Below are 21766 nucleotides of genomic sequence, written 5' to 3'. Positions count from 1 at the left end.
TGCAACACCATCATCAGACAGTAAGAGCCAATAACAAGGACATTTTAAACTTAACTGTTAGGTCAGAAGAACATGCCCCAGTTGTTGCCAATTGCCATTCTACGTACCTGTAATTCCACAAATTTAAGTCCAGGCCATATGATTTTCTGTGCAATGCACATCTCCGGGAAATCAGCAGCAGTGCTGTGCAAAGTTAAGTGGCTCTAAGCGTTATATTTTAATGTCTTCACATGTCTTAGGACTCTGTGAGATGTGAGCTCATCCTTCAAAACCAAGCCTCTATTTGGGTAGTGCGGAGCAGCGAGTTCTCATATAGGTATAAAACTCTAATTAAAAACTCTCTTGAACAAAAATGACCCCTCAAGAAGAATCAGAGCTAATCACCATAGAAGGAAGTCATGAAAGCAATGAAATTGTAATCTTAATTAAACCATAGTATTTATCGACAAAGTATGTTAGTGTTCAAGTGGTGGCTACAGAGTGTGGAAGTCACACTTTCAGGAATGGGGGGCAATTTTCATCCTTTCCCTGAGCATACTATTGTCCCCGATGATGTTCTCATAGCTTAAAAAAGCAATATCACTCTGATTTAGGATTTAATCAGGAACTCGCTGGTTCATAATTCAATGCTCTTAACACGATAAATTTGATCATAAAGGGCGTAACTTTGTGAAATTCCATATATGTATTGGCAAAATAAAATTACGGAGTAAAATTTCACACTTTGTTTCTGAACACAACACGTTCGACAATTCAACTTCACCTTCCAGTGTATTGTAGCTTTGCGACACATAGTCCATAAGGTTTATGCGGTGTGTTCAAATGAATTTTAACATTTTTACTCAATAATTTTCTCGGCTCTGTTCGCTCTAAGCGCGAGGCAAACGCGTAGCCAATATAATATTGAATTCCTTAGAAATTTAATTTTGACGCAGAAGTAAAATCATAACTGTATGCTCTTGGACTGTTGGAGTCGGCCATCATATTATATCATATACTTAGATAGTATGAAGGAAAATATTATGTTCCGTGTGTACTTATTGACCTGGAACAAAGAAGTGCACATAATTGGAATTTGGCAGATTAAATTACGTACAATAAATTCTGAAAAAATTAGGAAATTGATTTCAAATGCTTGCTTTATCTATTCATGATTAAATTATCTTTTGCTTTCTTGTTGCATCACATCATGTATCATATCTTTCAGCTAATCATCTTTATTTATAATTGTAATTAATTTAATTTATTCCTTCTTTGCGCTTGAACATTGGAGGCACATTTCTGGCAAAATTGTGATCGGAAGCAAAGAAGTAGGATCCAAAGGGTCTTTTAATTTATTTTGCAGCATTTTTAGCTCATCCCATCGTTTCTTATTGCTTTCTTGCTCTTTATTCGGTGTGCTGCCGCTCTTTCGTCCGCTTTAGTAATCTCCACAGCTCTCGTCGCTCGCCTTATGACCTGCGCTGTCATTATATACTTTGTTGCAATTTATGCACCTTGGAGATGCCTCTGACAAAGAGCATTTCCTGGTTTCTGTACAATGTTAGCAGAATTCGCCTTCTTCCTGGCACAATTGCCGGGATCTCTCTCATTAAAAGCAACTTGCAGCCTTCATATAGTCCTAGACTCAGTAAGGAGTGAATCCGACAACCGTTCTACTATTCAATAGCTTTATGCCCGCAAATTAGATCAATTTCAATAACTCCCGCGCCCTTTTTTTTACAAACTTTTTCCCCGAATTGAAAGAGAGGCTGAAAATGGCTAGTGTAATAAAAGAAAATAGTAAAGCATGGCCGTTGGAAGAGTATTAGTTCCTGCATCAGTGGAGAGTCTATTGAGTCACAAAATTATTCCTTCTGCGCAGAATATATTAATTTCCACTATTTTTCTCTATTTATTTTGTATTAATCCTATTTTAATGTAAATAATCTGTTTCGTTCGGTCAGATGATGTGCTAGGCCCGTAAATTAAGTAATGAGGCTGGCAACGTAATGTTCGATCTGGCAATACTGGAGGCGCTGGGCTTGGAGATACGGCAGGGGAACATGTGGTCCGCATTAAGTACGGGTTTGAACTCGCTCGAGTCATTTGGTTGTCCCTAGCGATTTTTTTGAGAAACAATTTTTTATAATGTGTTCTAAAAATGAAAGACATGAATTTCGAGCAACGGTGTGCTATCAGATTTTGCTTCAGATTAGGACACAGTGCAGTGCAAACTCTTACTAAAATTAAGCAGTTCTACGAAGATAATGTTTTGTCAAGAGCCCAGGTTTTCCGGTGATTTAAGGCGTTTTCAGGAGGAGGAGAGTCGATTGAAGATGAACTACGAAGCAGAAGGCCTTCATCTTCAAGAGCCGATGAAAATGTCGACAGAATCCGGGATCTTGTGCGTTCAGATCGTCGGTTGACATTCAGAATGATCGGGGAAGAGTTGAATTTGACTCACGCCAATGTTCATCAGATTTTGACCAATGAATTGGGGATGAGAAAAATCTGCGCAAAAATGGTTCCAAAAAAACTTTCGTAAGGCCAAAAGGACCAGTAGTAGTTCTTGGCCAGTAAAAATATTCCTGTGTCTCCTTATTCCTCGTTATTCGCCTGACTTGAGTCCTTGTGACATTCTCTCTTCCCGAAGTTGAAAAATCACCTCAAGGGAATTCATTTTGGGACAGTCGAAAACATTCAAACGGCTGTAACCGACCAGCTGAAAGCTATTCCAGTATCGGAGTCCCAGCACTGCTAGGAGGAGTGGAAGAACCGTCTCCAGCGCTGTGTGGCTTCAGAAGGAAGTTATTTTGAGGGTGACAATATAAAATTGTATTTCTATTTGAATGACATTTTTTTCAAATCAGTCTCATTACTTTTTTGACAGACCTCGTATGTGTAGGGTTTCATTTAAATGAAAAATAACTTGTGTGCTTCTCTTATTTTGTTTAGTTTGTGCGTGGTTTAATTTGTCATCAGTCGTCTGTTTTTCCTTCCTATCGATAGGTAGTGAAACAGCGGATGACCCCGGACTATCAATTTAGCATCGAAAAGGTACATACGCCCAAACACGAGCATTACTGTCCCAGCCAGGGTTTCACCCCAAAGCGAGTATGGCAAACCATCCACGCCGCCGACCCCCACGATACTCGGGTTATTTCCTCGCCGTGAGGGCGCTTCTCCCAGCGCCGTGCGTTATTCAAATTTGAAGGTGCGATGGGCGGATGGATGGACACGTTGCGATGCAAATATGTCCATATATCGACTTTGCAATTTAAATGGACGATATCGCATCTGCATCAACATTTACATAAATACCCCGCGATCCACCAAAAAGGTGTGTGGCAGGAGATGCAAAGACCAGGCGGGATGGGTAAGCGATAAGGGAGAGAGAGAATGTTTAAAGGGTAAGTAAAAGGGAAAAAATATCGATCAAAAATCCATGACAAGACGTGCAGATCCATATACATGCTAGTGGAAACATAGTTCTTAGCAGGCATTCATTTCACCCAATGCATACGTTTTCGGGTTTTCTAAAAAGGAGGGAATGAAAATGAACCACAACAACTTATCTACATCTACATAATTCCCTGCAAGCCGCCAGGGTGGCGTGTGGCGGGGAGTGTTAGGTCACCACCCGTAAAATAGATAAAACCGCATGCAAAACCAAATCATGTTACCTCTACATAAATAATAGTTTGATCATGCACTCGATGAATTTTAATAACACGAAATGAAGTACTTACATGCAATAATATTCAATAACAGAATATGTATATAATATCAAATGCAGTTATAGTGTATTAATAATTCAAATATAGTATATTCAAATCATACTGTAGAACTGATAAAAAGATGGCTATTAAATAAAAAGAATAGCATGCAGGATATCGACAAATACGAGAAATACGAAAAAGAAATACCTTTTTTTTCCAAAACATTTTTGTTTTCTTTGTTGGGACGGGTACTTCTGGGATTACTCTCGTATATACACTGCGAAGTCTAATTATCTCCCACGCGATTTCTGTCATATTTATTTTGATCACAAATGGTACGAGGAAAAAACAAAGTTTTAAATCTATTTGTTCTACGATAAACATCCTCTATTTTACGTTGGTGATCTGATCTACCCTAGTAAGTCGGTGCCAGTAATATGTCTCCAACATCCTCATATAAGTAACCTTCCTCAAATTTACGCAGTGAAAAAAAACCTTTTTCTATGCCTACGCTCAGCTAGTGGCTCCCATCCTAACTCTTTTGGCTCTAACCTTATTCATAACATCATTCCACAAACCTAGCTACCTGGTTGCACTAGATCTATTTCCAAAATTAAGCACACTTCCAGAGGATCCCAAATACTTGCCGCATACTCAAGGTTGGATATAAATAACGTGAAATAACAAAGCTCTATGTACGATATTTACGATAAACCAACAACATTGCAAGAAAGATTATGCACAACTGGAAAGCAAGAAGGAAAAGAATCATGGCCCTGCAACAAATTGTCTCCAGCCCCAACGTCTCAGGCAGAAAACGTGGCACCCATCGTATATCGAATGATGTTACATAATATCGCATGATCTCACATATCTTATCATATAGATTGATAGCATATAATTTCATGTATCGTGTGATATCTCATATCGCATATGATTGAATTTGGTATACCATCAAAAAGCGATATATCTCGTCGCCCGGGGGACTTAATATCGCATAGCGTGAATGAGTGAATATCGCATATCTCAATCGATGCGTCGCAGCATCGCGCATCCCTTAACCTCTCCGTCCCTTCGGAGGACGGGGTCTTCCCGGCGCTTGGGATCGGACGATCAATGAATGGGAATCCCTCGCGCGCCGCCGATTCCTTCCCCGCGGCCCCTCCACGCACCCATTAGGCTGAGCCCCACGTCCTTACGCACTCACTCCCACGCACCAAGCGCGAACATTGGCGAAAGTGGGGTGGGAGAGGGGCGGGGTCGGGAGGCGGCTTCAGTGTAAGGCGCGGTCCCCCCACCCCCCAGGCCACCGTGGGGAATCCGTGAGTTTTGCATAGGCGATGAGCAAGATGGACGACCTCCCTCACCATCGTATGCTGACACCCCCCACCCTCAACCACTCACCTACCCACACACCCTTCCGACAGCCTCCGACCCCCACCTTTCCTCTCGACTCGCTTCTCACGGATAAGTACGCATTTTGGGGATGGTGCCATGCGACCATGTTCCATGGATTCGTGCAAGATACAGGGTTCGTCCGGACAATAAGTGTACTGAGCTCAGGAAAAAAAATTTATTACACTTTTACATATCTTAAGCTAATATTCCTCAAAATAGGACCCTTGTGAGTCGATACACTTGTTCCAGCGGCGTTCCCATTCCTGGAACGCCCCCGCGAAGGCATCATCGGGAACCTCTCGAAGACTCGTCGTCGACCTCTTCTCTGCCCTCCACGAACATCTTGTGCCACCGAAAGATCATGTTTCTGGACATGGTTGACTCCCCGTAAGCCTGGTTAATCATACCGACAGTTTCGGTAGACGATTTCCCAAGCTTTACCGCAAATTTGATGGAATAACGCTGCTCCAAAAACTTCGGCATCGCGTTCCGTGACGTGGGTCGAGCGTGGAGGTTCGCGTTAACAGAGCTCCTCACTACACCACAGCTCAGAGCCGACTGCCTTTTTCAGCGTCGCTTGCCAACATACCCCCCTCCAATCGCAGCCCGTCAGAGCGGCGCGCCTGGAGCGGCGGGAAAAAAATCAGTAGTCAGTACACTTATTTTCCGGACGAACCCTGTACGTGCAAGGAGTTCAAAGCTCTGAAAACAAATACTGTAGTGGTTGCACAATCGCATGTCACCCCAGTCACTGAATTTTTTTCGGGATTTCGTAACTTCTCCGCAAGTTAGTCCCCGAACTTCTTTTAAATACGTGATGCGGGCTGTGCTTTGCGTTTGGTCACTCACTCCCTGCCAAATATTTCGTCGGTGGCCTTCGGCGAACCACGCGGATGTGGAAAACGAAAAAGCCAAGACCGTAAATTTAATTAGCACTGGGTTTGTGTAAGGGGGCAGGTAAAACAAGGCGATAAGTCAGAAGAAAATGGTAAGCACACACTCAGTCACTGGGATGTGAATGTGTTTTAGCACAGGGAAAAATGTTTACGCATGCGAGGAGAGTAGAGAGAGTCATGAGATCGATTGCATTGGGGAAGAATGACTTAAATGGTAATTAGTGCTCGATGGCCGATTCATGCCAAATGACGGCGCATTCTCCTGGGAAAGCCAAAGTCGCATAGTGCCAGGACAAGAACTGAAATTTTATACTTAAGTGAAAAAGCGCATCTCCTTCAGCTTTCATAAATTTGTAATACTGCTCAAGGCATTCGAAGCGAGCTCCTGCTCTGGAGTGCAACAGATAAAAGCAGAACCTATGAACTTGGTGATTATTCAGGTATACATGCCATCAAGCAACCATACAGAGGAAGAGGTGGATAGGATATACGAACAATTAGAGGACATAATCGCATGTGTTCCTGCAGCGAAACATTTGATAGTGATGGGGCATTGTAATGGGACGGTAGGCGAAGGAAGAGATGGTGATGAGGTCGGGGACTACGGTTTAGGCACGAGGAATGACCGCGGGGAGAAAGCAGTTGAGTTCTGCAGAAGACAGGGGTTAGTCACCACCAACACTTAGTTTAGACACCACAAAATACGCAGGTATACATGGAAAATGCCAGGTGACTCAGAAAGATATAAGCTAGATTATATTCTGGTTATACACAGGTTTAGGAACAGTATGATAAATTCCCACAATTTCCCGGGAGCGGATGCAGACTCTGACCGCAATTTAGTTGTTATGAAATGTAGCGTCCGTTTCAAAAAGATAAGGCAGGGGCCGCGGGTTAGAAAATGGAACGTAGAAGCATTAAATTGATTAAAAAGGAAGGAGTACGAATAGGCTGTAGAGGTAATCATGGAGGATGGTAAAGAGCTAAGTACTATCGAATAAAAATGGGAGTATCAAGAAAGGGTTGTCTATAGCCGCAAAAGGCACTATTAGAACCGTTGACGTGAAAAAGACCAACAAACCATGGATCACGGATGAGATGATTACAAAGATGTATAAGTGGAGAAAATGGAAGAATTAACACACGGAGGTAGTCAAAATGAAGTACAAGAATTGAACAATAAATTGAGGCGGGCAACAAATAAAGCAAAAGAAGCATGGTGGAAGACGCAGGGCGAGGATATGGAAAGTCTGCAGAGAAAGGGAGAAATCTGTGCGCTGTACAGCAAAATTAAATCTTTATCGGAAAGTAAGAAAGGAAGATCTATGCTGACAGTTAGAGATAAGACGGGTAAGATAATATTTGACACAGGAAAGATCCAAGAGAGATGGAAGGAGTATATAGAAGAACTGTATAGTAAAGAGCTTAGACCAACAAATTTAGACATTGAAAAAGAAAATGACGTAGAGGAAGACAGCTTAGGTCCAGGCATACTAGACAATGAGATAGAAAGGGCATTGAGGGAGATGAAACTAAATAAGGCCGTGGGGTGGATAAAATTCCTGCGGAACTATTAAAATGCTTAGGCCAATGTGGGAGGAGGAGGCTATATGGGCTGATCCGTAGTATCTATGAGGAAGGAATGTGGCCGGAACCCTTTTTGAGATCAGTTTTAGTTCCTATTCCGAAAAAGGTAAAGGCTACATGATGTGAGGACTACAGGACGATAAGTTTGATGTCCCACGCAGCTAAAGTTGTTCTCAGGATTACAAACAAAAGAATAGAGAGTAGGGCAAATGATTACTTAGGGGATGATCAGTTTGGGTTTAGGAAGGGGAGAGGTACGCGTGATGCCATTGCAGTAATGAGATTATTAATAGAGAGGAATATAGAACACAACCAGGAGGTATTTACCTGTTTCGTAGATTTCGAAAAAGCGTTTGATAGAGTGAATTGGGAAAAACTAATGGGTATATTGCAGAAAATAGGAATAGATTGGAGGGAAAGGAGGCTAATCCGCAACCTGTACATGTCTCAGACTGCTCAGGTGCGGGTGGAGAACGGGGAGTGCGGATGGGCAGTGTTAGGAAGAGGTATGAGGCAGGGTTGCCCATTATCACCGTTGCTGTTCAACCTGTATGCAGAGGAAATTATCAAAGAGGCATGTGAAGAACTGGAGGTAGGAATGAAAGTGGGCTGGTAATTCGTAAAATCAGTTTGGTTTGCTGATGACCAAGCTTTAGCTTGTCGGTCAGCCTAGGGGTTGCAAGTATTGCTGAGTGAATTGGAAATTCAGTGCGGCAGGTATGGGATGAGAATCAATTTTTTTTAAACAAAGGTTATGCGAGTTTCCAGAAAGAAAAAAGCTATACTAAACATCAAATTAGGAGGCCAAAAAATAGAGCTGGTAGAACAATTCACGTATCTCGGGAGTGTTTTGGACCAACACGGTCAAAGTGTTAGAGACTAAGGGAGAAGATTGTACTAAGCTAAGTCTTTTATAAAGAGGAGGGAGTTATTGACAGGGACGTTGAAAAATGGATGAAAGGCATATTGTTTGGCAGTGAAATGTTGAAGACTTTAAAAGAATGGTGAATGTTAGGCAAGTATATGTGTGTGTGTGTGTATATATATATATATATATATTGATATATATGTGTGTATATATATATCCATATATATCGAATGTTGAATTTTTGCCTGTAATTGAATAAAGATTATTATTTTTCACGTTTCTCAGGCTAGGTTTTTCTAAAAAATGTTCATATATATTTATTTCCAAGCAAAATGCAATATTATCTGTATTGAATATCAATGCATGACATATATTTAGCGGATGTTAGAGTTAAAACAATACACTTCCGGCCTTTATCAATTCATGGACCATAAGTCACCATGGTATCGATCGCTTTACAAGTGAATTGTAGTCCTATTTAAAATACAGCATAGAATGCAACAACAACTATTTAGATGTATTTCAATTTAAATAGATGAATATTTTTTTAATGTTTCATATTTAATATATTTTAATGTTCGTCGAAATAGTAATAGCTAATGTATTCACAATTACGCACTACCTTGAATAGGTACCGGAAGCGCTTTCTTTGCGCATCATTGTGTATGATATTGCAAAGTAAAGCAAGTGGATAACTTGGATAACCTTTCAAAATTCTTTAGCATACTCGTATAATCAGTCATTTTACACTGGTAAGTTTTTAGGGGCACTCCCGAAAAGACGCGCACGGCTACAGGACGCATACGTCCACCACTCCTCCTCTTCCTCGTTCGACCTTCTCCGTTTTACGATCCCTCCTCCCTTAAAAGTAAGTCCAATATCTCTAAAAAATCCCGTAAAAACCATAAAAATTTTATTGAGTTTGCTATTTTCAAAATAATGAATGTCCAAAATTTCATTCCCAATTCCCATCAATAACAGCATTTCTTGGCATTGGTCATAATTGATGATATGATTGAATCGGTAAGAAATTAGCCAACTTCAAAGCAGGTATTCTCTAGTGGTGCTGGAAATCGATTGGTTTTTATATAAACTGGGTTTTTTTCAAATACTTTATGGAATGTGACAAGTAATATTTGGGATATTATAACCCAAAGTTGTTCTAAAATACATTTGTTTGGCACGGTACCGTTTCAGGCTACAACTTGCAGACATTCCCCCTTCCACAATTTGCGGTATAAAAAACCACAAATCACATTTATTTTGTGTCTCAAAGGAAAATATTCATGGACATCCAGCTGCTCGGGCGCGCTCCTTTTCCTCTCGTCCGACTTCGTCTGATTTCACGGAACTCTCGGAGCGGAGGTCCTTCCTAGACGTCCCCTTCACGAATATAGTCTTTCGAAGTGAGCCCGTTTCCTCTCGCTCCGGTCCCGTCGACATCCCGACCGGCCGATTGGACGCGAGGGGAGCGATGCCAGAGAGGGGAGTGGTGCGGCCCCGGATGTTGGATTGAGATGGTATTTTCGGATACAAGGCGGCGGGAGGCGCGGCTCCTGCTCCCCCCCTCCCTCACCAACTCCCATCTTCTTCCCTCTCGCACTCCCCATTTCGTGCGTATTTACATACACACCACGGGAGCTGGCAACCTAACCCGCCTCGCGGATATTTTAATGTCTCCTTAGACCGTCTTTTTTTACCATAAGAAGTCCTGTGAGATGCTTTTTCGCGTGAATGTGTCCTGAAATGCAGTGTGGAATCCGCTCTGCATACAGCCGGACTGTGATCGAACTTAAAAAGGGAAAGGAAATATGGATCTTGATGGGGAAGATGAGAGTTTTATGATTGGGCACACATTTTGGCATTAATAATTTAGTGGTAAGAAGAGAGGCGCCACGAGGAAGACCGAGGGACGACGTAGGCCAGTTGTAAAGGAATATCGATGGAGGACCTCCGAGGACGTATAAGGACGTTAGCATTAGAAACACGAAAGTAGAGGCCTGCAATTATTCGATCTTCGGATTGAGAAACATGTGATAGCATAAATTTTAATCAAAATGATCCAATAATTTTGTATTACACTCCATCAGCTATTATACTAGTATTGCCATTTTTGATTATATTGTATTCTGGAAATATCTCCGAAACTGGATTTTGGAGTTGGTTCCAAAGTGCGTACCTGTGTCCAATTGGTAATAAATTTCAAAGAGGTTACTTTTTCCTCACATAAAGTGAGTCTCTTTTCATATTTCCAATTGAGATGCTACTTTTAATAATGAGTCATTTTTCCCGACTGTAACAAATTCTAGTCCAGCAAAAGCATAATCTTGAGAAGAACAACTAAGAATTGTTACTACGTCCTTAGATCAAAATATCTCTTATTATCAAAAGGTTATTTGCGGATTCAACTTTCTTTTTAAAATACCTCTTCTTATTTGCGCGTATAAATTATGAACGATAATATTTTGCCTTCTGTCACAATGAAGTGCAGAAGAAAGAGATTTTTCTCTCCTAGAAACTCTCTTCGAAAGTAATAGATGTTTGTATGCTGTCATTGCATTTGTAGCTGAGTAGAGATGTTAAGAATCAATATTTTTTCTCCAGTGTTTCTTTGTTGATTTAATAACCAGCGATGAACTTCAGCCTTCTCCGGCCAAACGTTTTCGCACGCAGAGGATTTTTAACACTTGCGAAAATGTCATTCAGTCCTTGACCTCTCCTGAATAAAATGCCTCGATCCTAAGGCGCATGGCATTTGCCGTAAGGATCGGTCCCGTCAATCTTTTTTCTTCTTCTTTTGATTGCTTCCCAGACGCACAGTGCACTTTTCTTTTGGCCGGGATTCTTAAGCCCGTAATTAATTTTAACGAGAAGAAGAAAACGCTCCGAATTGAGTTCGTGACTGACAAAGCGTTCACACACTCGTGCTTTGGCGTGAAGTCGCATGGAACAGATCGACCAACCATTTCACCCGTGAGTATTTATTTAGCGAAGTGAGATTCACGGCAAATGGGAGTCCCTTATTTACGCCGATTTCGCATTTTAAATTCTTTAAATTTAAAATGATTTTTAGAAAGTTCGCCTGGATGAAACACAGGCGTGAACTGAAAATAAATGGGAAGTAAAGAAAAACATTTTAAAATGTATGTTAAAGATGGCATAATATGAAATGCACATATTAGTCAGATACTTTGGCAATAAAACCTTATTATTTCAAGTTCATTCAAATGAAAACAAATTAAAAAATATTTCCAAAGCATTAAAACTCTTTGGACTTCTTCGCGACCAATTAACGGTTTTGTATCTATAACAAGATTGTTGGGTGACCATTTCTCACTAACAAAACTTATCCCCTAGCGATTGGTGATTTCTTAGAAAAACTACGCCAAACAGTCAATTTTTCTAAATACTATATTCTCCATTTTTTTAACCCCCCTCCTAAATCGTTTCCTCGGAAAAACGTTTAAACTTCATTTAAAATTAAATTGAACTAAATATAGAGTCATCCTTCGTAATTTCGCACCAGTAGGTACAACAAATGGATGAAAAATGCCGAAAACACTTCTTTCGAATTAATTTGTTGGTTGAAAATTTTCTGTTTAATTGCAGCAGGAAAAATATTTTTCCTAAGAGAATATTCTTGGAATATATTGAGTGTGACTGATCTCTTTCATTTCTCTTTTATTTGTTCATTAAATACCGGGAGAATATTGGGTTAGCAAGGAGGAGGTATAGGAGAAGAACAAGCGCTTTGAACGGTGAAAAGAGGGCAGAGCGTATGTAGGCATGAATGATGATTAAATGCAAACAGTTTTTTTTTGTTTCAATTAGTTCTGAGAAGTTCCTTTGCAGATCACGACCTGAGTTGATGATTTTCGGGTGCACATATCTTTAAGCATTAATCTCTTGCAAATATAAAGGTATAATGATATAAAGTGGTGCTAAAGAAAGTAGGAGAAAAGTATGAGTGAGTGCCGTGTGTGTTCTTATTTGCACGTTTTACGCCCTTATGAACTTATATTCATGTTACGTCTAGATGCTTGGACAGCAGGAGTGATGTCAAAATTAAATTCACTCTAATGTTTTTCATTAAATACAAATTTATTCCCTGTCCTTCGCACCCTATACGAAACATTTTAATTAATATCAATTCTTGCAGGTGTATTTAAAATAATTCTTTTTCCCTGTTCTTAAATTAAAAAATGATTGCAAAACATAAGAAGTTAAATGATTGGCTTGATAAACTAAGACATGAAAATGCTTGTTTTATATACGCTCATTCGTTATTTGTGAGAATGAGCAGCGTCAAGCCTCGGATACGAGTGCATTATCAATCTCCTCTTAACCTCGACTCGGTCACTGAACTTCTTCTGTCCTGGGAATCAATCATGATTGAAGTATCTAGCTTAGAAATTAATCAATGTTAGCTGCCTCTTTTGTTTTAAATTTATTGCAAGGGTTGTCCTTTCCTTTGAATTTTTCTGTTATTTTCTGATATAAATAAATAATGAGACCGTTAGCAATCGTAAATAGCGCCAGCATTCCACTAAAAAATTTACTCAATTAGTGTATTACTCCAGCATTGCTTCCTTCAAGCCATTATCAATTTAAATAGTTAACAAGTGTTGTCCTCTTTTAATATTTTTCTCCGAGGGAACAGTTGTTGTTACCCGGTAGTGAATGGAGAGGGGTAAAATAATTGCAATGGTGAGGCCATTAGTCTAAATTCAATACATTTCATAATCCATGTGCCATTATTATAATCGCATGAGAGTATTATGCAGAAAAGTTTTCACCATGACAGCGGAGCCATTAGTCCGTGTCAAATTGGTCCCTACGGACTGTATTAATTTACATTCACACGAATCATTCCTTTCTTGTATTGGGTAAATAAACTGTGGAAGTGAATTAATGCGGCCGCGACATTCTCCGAAGCTTTAAATTTTTTTTAGAGCAATCCCATGCCAGCTGAAATTTGGGGCGTCGTGCCGGAATCTAGTCTGGAACTCAATTCCCTACATTTAATATAATTCGAAAAAATATGTACGTATCTTGGTGTGCTGATTGAGAGAGTTGGCATGTGTGTAGTATGTCAAGAAAAATGTGAAAACCTTGGTAAACTAGGACAGAGGTTGAGGCCATTAGTACAGCTTAAAACAGAAGGAAATTCGTGTGAATTGCGGACGGTGGGTGCCTCTTAAGCAGGCGATCTGTCGCTTATCATGCTCGGAATTTATGCGACTGGAATTAAATCGGAGAGACCAAAGTAATTTCCTTTTGCATTTAATATTCAATAAACTTAAAATATATATTGTGGGGACTCAGAGTCCACATGTGAGCTTAGACCGAAATATATTAGAGAAACCGTCATAAATATATTCCTTGCATCTGATTTCTACAGAATTCCTATGGTTTCATACAGAAGCTATTGCTTGCTAAACTATACTATCAGAAACTACTGATTTTTCACATATTATGGATAGTTAAGTGAAATTTCTCAGTATTCTTTTTTTCTCTTTCGAAACTTTTTTTGGAACCCCGTTACTCATAGTAGTAGTTTTGAGGGGAGGCGACCGACAGCTAAGGTCATTTGCGCCATAGGGGAAGGACAGGAAAGGATGAAGGGTGGAGAGAAACCCGGCGTCGGCATTAGCCTACTCTTTACGAAAGGCGCCAAGGGGTCCGCGGCTTAACGTCCCATCTGACGGACGGCGTACTCGCTCAAAGTGCCCTCCACAAAGCACCTCAAGTAGGGATCGAGATACCTCTGAAAAATATTCAACACCGCCGGGATTTGAACCCGCGCCCTCAGGGTGGGAAGCCAGTACGTTAGCCCCCGCACCATCTCGATCCCCCCCCGTTACTCATGAGTGAACATTTGTGGCATAATGAAATATACATTTCAGATTACGAAATGTAATGAAATAGGTTTTGTTTATTATCGTAAGCTTAATGGCATATGAAAGTAGAACTAAACCTCAAACGTCAATATGTAAAACGTTCACTTGAAATTCCATGGGAGGACAATGAAATATTTTTAATTGTTTCCCTAAATTAAAATTATAATATGCATTTCAAAATCCAGAACAATTCTTACGCACGTTTAAACTTCAAGGCTTTTTTATATTATACTAACAGATAATGATGATATATAACATTATATCAGCCGCTTTATTTGAGATATGTATCTTCCCATTCAGCCTTATTCTACAAATGCCATAGATGCCAATGTTCCTTAATGCATTCCTGACAGAATTTGCTCACTCCATGAATAAATCATGGAAATCTAATGCAGTTTCAGTTCATCTTGAAGTTCATAAATATACTTGTACGGTTTGCTAAAATCAAGATCTAGCAAACTAAACCTTACTTGAACGGGGCTAATGTTGGCCTATGATAATGTCTCACTAATAGACACTATGGACGGCATGGGCGCTATGTTGACTCTTCTGGGAGCATTAGAAGGAATATGTTTTGACTGACGTATTTTATTAGATGTGAGAATGATGAATGACTGTTTTGATGTCATGACAGGGGATACAAGTGCTCAACGATTATAGAACCGTTTAATCAGTTGAAATTTTAAATCCCAAATGTGCACGTTAACTCATACAGCTGACCTATTAGATCTGATTTGAAGGGTATATACTCGTGGACGACACTAATAAACAAAAGGCTCGGGAAAAAGGGTCTTCTTCCTTCCGCTGCACAAGGCAGTTGTGTAAACCGAAATTTATAATCAACCCCCGTCTCTTTTCTCTGTATGTTTGCGTTGACTGAAGTCGTTTGGTGTTTTATGTGTGTGTGTGTGTGTGTGTATATATATATATATATATATATATATATATATATATATATATATATATATATATATATAAAATATCTTCGAAATGGAACGCTCTTCGGCGACACACAAATATATAAAAAACACAGATGTAGATTTTTAGAACACAAAGAAAGGACACTCACAATTTGTTATTTTACGTTTCGACAGCACGGCTGTCGTCTTTGATTCTGAAGACGACAGCCGTGCTGTCGAAACGTAAAATAACAAATTGTGAGTGTCCTTTCTTTGTGTTCTAAAAATCTACATCTGTGTTTTTTATATATTTGTATATATATATATATATATATATATATATATATACATTCAAACACGAAATCCCGCCAAACGGCGAATAAATACTCATATATACAGAAACAGATATAAGGAAAAGGGATAGGAACACATATAAAGGACGAACACAATAGAGGTGGGGAAGGCGGAATCGAACGGATCACAAGAGTAAAAATATTTCCTCAACCGGGACTCGAACACCGGATCTTTCCACTTGTCGGGCGGATGCTCTTAACCACTTGAGCTATCGAGGATAGTCAATTTACCCTGAGATCCGTGGGTCTAATATGTCGCCAAGCGCCCCGATTCATATTAGACCCACGGATCTCAGGGTAAATTGACTATCCTCGATAGCTCAAGTGGTTAAGAGCATCCGCCCGACAAGTGGAAAGATCCGGTGTTCGAGTCCCGGTTGAGAAAATATTTTTACTCTTGTGATCCGTTCGATTCCGCCTTCCCCACCTCTATTGTGTTCGTCCTTTATATGTGTTCCTATCCCTTTTCCTTATATCTGTTTCTGTATATATGAGTATTTATTCGCCGTTTGGCGGGATTTCGTGTTTGAATGTGTATTTGGCCAATGTGGCTCATCTCTTTCTTCTGGCTATGCGTGCCACGAAACGCACTGTTCCTTTCCTGTATGATGTTGTATGAATTCTAACCCACTGTCCTTTCCTTTCCTTGTGTATTGTCTATTTCTCCTTTGGTGGGTGAAACAGCCCCCTGACGCCATCTCTTGGCTGAAAGAATCGGGGCGCTTGGCGACATATTAGACCCACGGATCTCAGGGTAAATTGACTATCCTCGATAGCTGCCTCGATAGCAGGACGTGCCTGTGTTCACCGAGTGTCTAAAATTCGCCGGCGTCCGAGGCTTCGGCCGCCGGGGTTTGGAGAGCGGCACTGCCGGAGTCTCTCGGAAATCGAGGTTCCGATCGCGTTTTGTTTCGAGCGGCGGTTGACCGCCTAATTCATCAAGAAGCGTGCAGTTTGACTCTCGACTTCTTCCGCCGCGAAGGCCGTACTTTTGTTTTGTTTACTGGATCAAGACTGACCTTGACTCCTGGTGTAGAGCTTAGGCTCCTTTTTATTTGCTACCGCCGGGTGCGTGTGGCGGGGAGGGAGCGTTCGTGAGTGTTTTTTTTTCTTTCTTTCCTTCTTGGAGTGCTTTCAGTGCGCTCTTCTTCTTTTCTTGGCGCTGGCGTGCTCCATTTGATTTCTTTCAAAATGGTCGTACGTCGCGTAAACACGCTCGCCTTGCAAGTTGATGAAAAGGCGAAGCCCCCTACTCCGTTGGAGGTCCACCTCTTTACACTAGAGTCGCTGGGCCTCACACCCGAAGAGATTGTGGCGATCCAATTTGGATATAACCGCCATTTGGTATTCCTGAAGTTGGCAACTGAAGCTACTATGAAGAGGATTCTGGATAATATCCCACGAAAACTACCGTTTCCATCCAAAATTGATCCGAGGACGACGATTACCATTGACGAGACCTCCGGTAGCCCTTGTAATGTCAGGGTTCTATGTCTCCCCGTGGAGACCCCATTGGAAGATATAACAGGCGAGCTTCAACGTTTTGGAAAAATCCATCGCTCGTGGGAGAACAGGTGGGAGGGCGACAAATTGGCACGCGTGTTGACAGGTACGAGAGTGGTGCGGATGACGGTCGAAAGAAATATCCCCTCGTACCTCCACATCGGCGGCAACCGGGCCATCATCATCTACGAGGGTCAGCGCCGCACCTGCGCCCGTTGCAACCAAGAAGGCCACGAGCGCAAGACCTGCCCTCGGAACCAGGGAGGGAAGAGCTATGCGGAGGCAATGTTTTTGGCCTCCAATCCGAACACCGCCGAAGAGATAGATGAGCCCGAGATGGCTGTGGAGGAGAGGGCGCGGTCCCTGATACTTATCGAGGGTGCGCCCCCAGCTGTTCCCGCCGAACCCCCGCATCCCCCTCCACTCGGAGGGAAATTTCAGAGGGAACGAAAGTCGTCAACGGAAGAAAGGGATCCGAAGAAGAAGAGGACGGACGACATTGCACTGCTGATTTCGAGCATTGATCAAGCTGCGGTCCCTACCAGCTCGGATACACACTCACGACCACCAGCCCCTATCTCCGTGACCCCGTCAAAAGAGGACAGATCATCCTGCGTCCTTCCTTTCTCTGGCCACGCCAACGATGCGTTCTTCCCGCAATCCTTGCTTCACGGGCTTCCAACTCCCCGAGAATCACGGGTGACAGCGGGGGAGGATGTATCCGATTACGACTGTCCCCCTTCCTCAACGGCGGGCCCCTCGATTACGGTGTCACGGAAAATCAAGAAAGTATCACCGGCCGCGGAAGTTGACACATGTACGAGCAAAACCTTGTCGACGTCAACAATCCCAGACATTCCATCCTCATTCTCCTTTGAGGACAGCCAAGGTGTCGACGATCTTCCCAGGGCTCCTCTAGAGGCGGACCAATTCGACCGATCTCCTCTAATTTCTCCCGATGGGGCCCCTTCGGCAGAAGACCACCAGTCCGCCACCCCGCCCCCCCCTGAGGCCACCTCCTGGGCTGGGACGGCCCACAGCTCTGCTCGCTCGAACAGGGCCCCCCGTGGAATGCCGCCGAGTAACCAGCTCTTCGTAGAGACCACGGCTGGGTCTTCCTCTTCGGACGAGGTTGGAACGGAGGTATGCGGTGACAACTCGAGACCTCGATCGTCGACCCGTCGGACGAAGCGTCCCGGGAAGCGGCGAAGCACTCGTCGCCCGGGTTCGAGCCGCGACCGAAGCGACGTAAGCCATGACCAGGACTCTGGTAAGTGATGTCCGGTGCCCATAGCTGTCCTCTCATTCCACCAATGAATATTATTTCGCTTAATATTGCTGGCGTTTATAGCGCTTTAAAAATTGCAGTCCTCCAACGTTTTTTCCGCGACCTTAGGGCTGATGTAATCCTCCTTCAAGAGGTAAAGGAGGACATAGTCTGGGATGCGAACATCTTTCAGGCTATCGGCAATTTCGCCGAAAGTCATTCTGGCACCACCACCCTAGTCCGAAATGGCATTCCGTTCTCTCATGTTCGCCGCCACCCCTCGGGCCGAATAACGTCCGTTATCGTGAATGGTATCCATATCACAAACCTTTACGCTCCCTCCGGTGAGCGCGCGAGGGCAGAGCGCGAAACATATTTCAATGAACTTCTCCTCCCCTACCTGTATTCCTTCTCGGGGAAGCCCATATTGGGCGGAGATTTTAACACTATCTACCGCCGAGAGGATAGTGCCTCGAACAGGGATAACGTGACATACTATCCAAGCCGGGCGCTCTCACTGATGCTCGACTCCATTGGAGCGATTGACGCAGTGCGTTCTTATTGCGCCGGTCCCGCCCCCTTCACGCGATCAGGGCCTAACTCTCGGACGCGGATTGACTACCTCTTCGTCTCGACATCCCTAAAGAATGATGTCCAGACAGTGGACACCCTCCCGGTGTCCTTCTCTGATCACTGCGCAGTGATCATGAGAGTTACGTGCCCGGACACAACCCCGGGCGCGCACGTCCACCGCTGCGGCTCCGTGTGGCGCATGGACCTCCGCGTGTTGGAGGACGCGACTCGTCGTGATTCTATCCGCACCCGGGTGTGTGCACTGATCGCGGCACTCCGCCCCGGTGCAAACCTCGCTCTATGGTGGGACGAGGTTTTCAAACCCCGCATTGTCACCCACATCAAAAGGCAAACTTTCGAGTGGCGTAGGGAAAAGAACTACACCATCTCCTTCTACCGCCGAGCGCTGGAAGAGCTCCTGCGTAAGGATGTGGCGCCGGAGGGTTTCCACGCCCAAGTGTCGTCCCTAAAAAAAATTATCCTTGGCCACGAGCTCCAAAAATACGCTCCCCAACCGTGGCAAAAAGAACTGGACACGGATAAAGGGGGCCCCCTAACGCTATCTGAGCTTCGGCGCTGGATGAAATCCAACTCTGGCTCCGATATAGACAGAATCCCTGTCAGAGAATCTGCCGCCGGTGACACCAACCTCCTTAAGGAAGCGGGCCGGCACTTTCAAAACACCTTTAACAGGTATCCTCCATGGAAGGAGGGAGACGCACCCCCTCTCCCCCCTCTCCCTACGCTTCCCACAGATCAAAAAGACGATTTTTGTCGAGACATAAGTTCAGACGAACTGGACTGCGTCTCCTCCATGTTCCCGAAGGGCAAAGCACCCGGCTTGGACGGCCTACCCTTTGAATTTTATCTAGCGTACTGGGATGTTTTAAAACCTATTTTAACCCACCTTTTTAACTGCATTTTAGCTAGCGGCTCTCTGACTGCAAGTCAGAGGACCGCCGTGATAACGCTTATACCAAAGAAGACGCGGCCAAAGTCGTTCAACGACTTCAGGCCAATCGCCCTTTTAAACGCAGACTATAAAATATTGGCGCACGTCCTACGATGTAGAATGACGGCTGCTGCCGACATCGTCCTCTCTCCATCCCAGTACGCCGTGTCGAAAACGCGAAACATTTTCGATGCAGCACTTTTAATTCGCGACATCATTTTTTCCGCCCCCTTGTATGGCGATCGTTTTTTATCACTGGTGGCTATCGATCTTGAGAAAGCATTTGACCTGGTCCGGATCGAATGGATTCTCACCGTGCTCAAGAAGATGGCCTTCCCCGAGTACTTCATTCGTGCCGTATCAACGATGTATAACGGAACATACTCTATAATTAGGATAAACAATGCCACATCGCCGCCCATCCCCGTCAGTAACTCCGTTCGGCAGGGCTGCCCACTGTCAATGCTGCTGTTCGCCCTTGCCTTAGACCCCATACTCAGACGACTACAGAGCAGTGGAATCGGGGTACGTCGTCACGGCGCCGTCTGCCTGGGCGTCGCATACGCTGACGACATAACGCTCTTCGTAGACGACCCGTCCCACATGGCCCTAGCCCACGACATATTAACGTCATACGAGCAGGGTGGTATCTTCCTCAATAACCGGAAATCCGGGTTTTTGCTGCTGAAGGGCGACCGGCCCTCGACCTCCATCGGTTGGTCAGAAGCGCCCTCGCTCAAAATCTTGGGGTTCTGGTGGGAGAGGGAGTTGGCTCCCACGATTGAGCGAAACTGGGGAATTATTGACCATCATGTAAAATGGAGTGTTGGAAAGCTTTCACTCCCTTCCCTCCCGATCGTGACCCGCGTCCGCCTCCTCAACCAGATTGTCTTCCCAAGGATATGGTATGTGGCCCATCTATGGCCCTTACCCACTAAATACAACGCATACTTTATTAGAGTGTCCAACCAAATGATCTGGAATGGCTACGTAAAGAAAGTGTCCCGAAACCAGCTCTATGGCCCGTTTGAGCAGGGTGGTCTCAATTTAACCGATACAGCTCTAAAGGCGAAGGTTGTCTATGCGAAGCTTAGCCTGCGCATCCTCGGCGGTGACGACGCGTGGCGCAAGGCACTCCTCAAGGACGCGTGGCAGGAACTCGCGCGCGACGTATGCCACCGGAGGGCATTTGATGAAACGAAAAAAGTCGCTTCTCTCCTGCGAGATGGAGAAGCAATTCGAGTGAAGACCCTGTATGTCAGAGCGCTTACCGAGCAGCAACAAAATACATCGAAAAGAACGATTTCTTGGAAAAACTGGGCGACCAGCAGGGCGAACGATGAGGCACGTAGTGGAATGTTTAACCTAATCGCGAACACAGTCATGACGAGGGAAGTGAGGCACCACCTTCGGCTAGCCGATTCGCCCCTTTGTCCGTCATGCGGTCGAATAGACAACGTCGCGCATCTCATCCTTGGATGCAACGATAAAATCAGAGAATGGGAAGCTCTAAAAAAGATCTATAAAACCTGGGACGTATTCGGTGGTGGTGCCATTACCGACATGAATCTGATCACCTTGAACTTTCGGCTCTTTCCGAGCTTTAAATCCTTCATAATGACCACCCTAATCGTGGAATTCACACAGATGAGAACCGCGAATAAACACTCCGCTAAAGGCATGCAAGCATTGGTGGAACGGATGTGGCTGCCCCCGGTACCGGACACACTTCGTCCGTGGTTAAAAAGTTGTTTTTCTGAATAACTGTGCTTCAAAGCTATCAATAATCCCAACCAAATCTAATGTTCCGTTGCTAATCCAAATATTTCCTTCTATATTTTGTGAACCCTGCCTTTATTATTTCCTTCA

General features: G+C 43.4%; 1 non-coding gene across 1 annotated transcript; it reads right to left on the bottom strand.

Moving 5' to 3' along the window:
• Positions 1–15745: 15745 nt before the first annotated feature.
• TRNAV-GAC (transfer RNA valine (anticodon GAC)) lies at positions 15746–15821 on the bottom strand. The gene has a single exon. It is a non-coding gene; the product is annotated as a tRNA-Val (tRNA).
• Positions 15822–21766: the final 5945 nt, after the last annotated feature.

Source organism: Hetaerina americana, unplaced genomic scaffold (genome assembly GCF_022747635.1).
Source record: "Hetaerina americana unplaced genomic scaffold, ioHetAmer1.1.p SCAF_5, whole genome shotgun sequence".
NCBI lineage: Eukaryota > Metazoa > Arthropoda > Insecta > Odonata > Calopterygidae > Hetaerina > Hetaerina americana.
Note: the sequence above shows the minus strand (reverse complement) of the source record. Positions and strands in the feature narration are given on the sequence as shown.